The sequence below is a fragment of the Austrofundulus limnaeus genome, unplaced genomic scaffold (genome assembly GCF_001266775.1).
Source record: "Austrofundulus limnaeus strain Quisiro unplaced genomic scaffold, Austrofundulus_limnaeus-1.0 Scaffold292, whole genome shotgun sequence".
Lineage (NCBI taxonomy): Eukaryota > Metazoa > Chordata > Actinopteri > Cyprinodontiformes > Rivulidae > Austrofundulus > Austrofundulus limnaeus.
The window spans coordinates 665,934-670,434 of NW_013952694.1; the positions used below are offsets into that span (position 1 = coordinate 665,934).

The 4,501-nt window shown below is 35.4% G+C and overlaps 1 protein-coding gene across 1 annotated transcript in view; it reads right to left on the reverse strand.

Annotated features, from left to right (window-relative positions):
• ppip5k1a (diphosphoinositol pentakisphosphate kinase 1a) overlaps positions 1-3,862 on the reverse strand; it is a gene marked incomplete in the record, with an annotated part of 51,223 nt that extends 47,361 nt beyond the window's left edge. Inside the window, 2 exon segments of the mRNA XM_014021413.1 lie at positions 1-253; positions 3,761-3,862.
• Between the last annotated feature and the right edge of the window lie 639 nt (positions 3,863-4,501).

The following is a 4,501-nucleotide window of genomic DNA, read 5'->3' on the forward strand; positions in this document are numbered from 1 at the left end:
GGGGGAAGGGGAGGGGAGTCCACCCTTTTAGCTGGCTGAGCAGCAACTAGTGACTGAATGATGAGCTCTTAAAAGTAAAACATGAGGAAAAAAAGTTTTCCTCTGTCCAGTCGTAGATGACGTTACCCAATGTTTTCATTCATCATTCAGCAGATTCTAATTTTTAATGACCAGCTTGGGTTTCACTAAATTCTTCAGCAACAAGCTGCAGTTATCTGATGACAGTCTCCATTTGTAGGTAAGACAGCGAGTCCTATAGAAACAAGAATAAAACAAAAACATTATCTATGCAGTTCAACAACATGGTGGCAAGCTTTACTTTGCATTCCTGAATCATAACCCTTATGTAAAAAATTACAATTATTGATTTGATTAAAACAAATCTCTGATTTTAGCTGACTTTGTGATTTCCTTAGCAAATCTAAAAAAATCGTTAAAAATCTTTGCATTTACAAGTTAGCTGACTTTGAATGTGCAAATATGKATGAAAATAAATAACTGAGCTGACAAGAACATTTCTAAATATGCCCTCCTTTAAAAAATCTTTTGAAAATTTAAATTGTGTAGTGCATTTTTACTAAGAGAGTTTAAAGAAACTTTCAACAGGTTAGATAAGACGTGGCTGTAAATGTTATGACTGTTTAGTGCAAAGCTTATTAGGACTTCTGCAATGACTTCAAACTGACTCACTGACTGATGTGATGCAGGTTATAGTAAGATAATACTGTCTTTGGCTTTACATGAGATGTACACACAGTATATTCATCTGGTGTAAATGTATCAGAACTGTTCCTGTTTTTTAAGAAGAGATTTTAAATTTCAGGGTTTATCTTCTGTTTTAACAAAGGTTTAAATTAAATTAAACAAAATGTAAAGAGACCCTCAAACACTGTTTTAACCAATAATTAAGGAGAATATAGATTATTTTATACTTTTAATTTTCAGACTCTATTTTGTTTTTTCAAAAAAATATTTTTATTTTGCTGTTATCTTGTATATTTGCTCAGATGAGCATTTTCATGTAAACATTTGTTACTCAACAGACAAAAAGTCAGCAGACAACATCACTTTATAGACAAACCATAAGTAATCATTACCTTCAGCGACCACGCATATCTGAGCAACAAACCCTCAATCAGCACACAAAGGTCTGAGCTGAATATTTGCAGCGAAAAACATTATTATAACTGAGTGCAGCCCAGTGAGGGTTCAACTGGGACAATAAACAAACACAGATGTCCAAACTTGCATGCATCTTCTTAAGTCAAGAAACACAAGAATTGTTGCCAAAAAAGGACACATTTGCCCCGAAGCACATTGTTTATCAGAAGCCCCCCAAAGACCTAAAACAATTTTTTACTTGTACAATTTCCCATCATTTTGCACATTCAAACATTTCTACTTAAATAATATTAATCACAGCAACTATTTACTTCAGTTTCTTTCAAGTAATTAACAATTCAAGTAATTTAGCAAAAGAAATAAACTATATTAAGGTTATTTCATGCAAACATCCAACCTGTTAAGTCATTTGTAAAAGGAATTGACTTTAGTTCTGAATAATTTTAATGACATATTTAGCTGTTAGCTGGTGTTAGCTTTAGCTACTGGTTTCACATTGTAAGTTCATTTAAATCTAGTTTGTCTGCATTTGAAGCAAACACTGTTCTGTGTCACACGCTGATGAGAACACAAAACCTTGGAAAATATTCCATTTGTTTCAAAACATAACTCTTAAAATGAAAATAGCTTTGTTTTAATACATAACACATAAAAACTAGAAAAACTAAAAAGATGGCTGTACAGAGGGCTGATTTTGTTGCTTTATACAAATTAAATGAACACATATAAAACAAACAAACAAAAAAAAAGGAATTAGAAGATCCACTTTTTATTTTAGACATTATTTTCACTAAATAATGACTCATGATTGATTTAAAATGATCTGGCCCATACTGTACCTGAGCAGATCAGTGCTTTTGAGCCTTAGTCAAGTTAGTCTCCATCACACACCTGTTTACTGAAGCTGTTAGGAGACACACCTCTCACCAAAACCACAAAGCTCGTGGATTGTTTTTAAACGGGACTTTGTGGGTTTATGTGACTTTTGTGCAGTTAACATTTTCACAGAACAGGGGTCTTATTCAATGACAACTTGTTTCACTATCAAGCTTTAATCTGAGTTTAGTTCTGACACTGATGAAAAATAAAGTTKTATTTCTGTTTTCGACAGGGTTTTAATAGACATGAATTATTTATTCTTTTTTTTTCATGGGGAGCAGACGACTATCTCCAGCAGTCATTGGGTGAAATATGACTTAGAGGGGCACTTTCACCCAAATATATAATAAATGTAATTATCTCACTAGATATCTGGAAGAAAAGAGACACTTAGACAAMAACAGCTTTGACTAGGAAATATCTGAGAGCTTGTCTTAAGAGATATAGCGTTTTTAAAAGCTCAAAATTGTCATGCTTCATCTAAAACACAAAGAATAAAAACTTTTACATGTTACAAGCTGTACAAGAATGATTGTGCATTTGCAGTGGCTGCTCTGGGTTTTTAAATAATTAGCCAAGAACTGATTGAACACTTTTTACAAACCTTAGTTTTAGTTAAGATTGAGAATTTGGTTGTGTCCATTATTTTAGTACTTTAGTCAGTTCTACTACTTATAATTGACTGTAACCTTCCTGAATATTTTAAGGCTTTGGTTTTTTGATTTATTTACAGCCCCAGTTCTGAAGAACGGAATATTTTCCTTCAAAAGCTCCAGCGATCCGTCTTCTCAGCTCCTACATGTTTACAGATTATTGTTAAAAGAAGAAGGGATGATTGGTAAACATGTCCTTGTTCTAACACTGTTGAAATGTGTTGTTGCCAATACATTGAAAAAATGACCTGCTTGGTACAATGTCGTTACATCTGCTGAGTTTACCATGTTTTATTGTGAATAAAATATGGATTTATGAGATTTGCATCTTCTTTCATTCACATTTTACACAACAACCTAACTTTTTCCTGAATTAGAGTCAGCATATATGATTTTTTAAATAATAAAAATATTATAAGTCTTTTTGATTGAGGGTTTACAACTGAAAATGGTGTAAAATAAAAACAAACGCAGACTTCACACACACACACACACACACACACACACACACACACACACACACACACACACACACACACACACACACACACACACACACACACACACACACACACACACACACACACACACACACACACACACACACACAAAGGAAAAACCTGTTTTAGCTCACTGTGCTGATGCTCAGGTTGGACAGAGCCTTAAGGGCCTTACATGTTTACATGTTGGGAGGTAAAAAATGTTGAAGACCAAACTTAAACCGGAAATAAAATAAAACTAGAGAACGGTCTTCAAAGACTTAGGATGCTTCGTTATCTTCAAACACATTACGATACGTAAATGACGAACTGCTATTTTACACTAATGTAATAAGCCTACATACCAGCCATATAATGATTATTTCACGTAAACATCCAACCTGATAAGTCGTTTGTAAAAGGAAAATACTTTAGTGCTGAATGATTTGACGATATATTTTTAGCTGTTAGCTGGTGTTAGCTCTAGACTTAGGCTGGTTTCACTACATAACGAAGTACATTTAAATGCATTTTGTCTGCATTGAAGCAAACGCCGAATGCTTAGATATGTACAAGTGTTTAACACAATGTTATTTTCCAGAACAGAASTTAAAATATTCAACTCACGGCGTAGTTTGAAGCTCTTAACTGCTGCCTTCGGCTCTCTTCTTTCACTGTTGACAGTTTGCATGACACATGGATGACCGACGTTGCTTTTGGCCAATAGGGAAGGGGAACCGATCTAAAAAGGCGGGACACACAAACCTCTTTAGCCAATCAGTAGCCATAAAAAAAATCGATAGCCCGTTAGCGGCTCCTAGCGTTGGATCAGAGAAACTGCCTGGTGTTTTTATTAACCTTCATCCATCCAGCCATTCAGCTTCTTTTCAATGCCAAGTCACGACCTGTGTCCTATCTCCTGCGGTCAAAATGCGAGACACATMACACCTATAGTTACCATTTAATCAAAAACGGATGCTTTTGGTCTGTGAGAGAAAACCGGAGTACCTGGAGTAAACCCAGGAGTGCACAGTCCTGGGAGAACATGTAAACATCCCAGAAAAAGGCCACATGTAGGAGTAAAACCTGAGACCTTCCTCTGAGGCAGCATCCTCTAGTATTTTATGACCGTATAGACCCTACTCTTGCTCCCACAGACCAAGACATATTGGTTACTTTAAATTGTCCCTAGTTGACAAGGTAAATAGTTGTTTCTATTGCCCTGTGATGGTGACATTTGGGGGCGATTTTAAGACAAAAATCCCACATTTGGGGACAATTGATGCATTTGGGGACCTAAATCGAGTCCCAATTTGGTTTAAATGCCATTGGTGGGTTGGGGGTTGGGTTTACGACCAAGATGTGAAT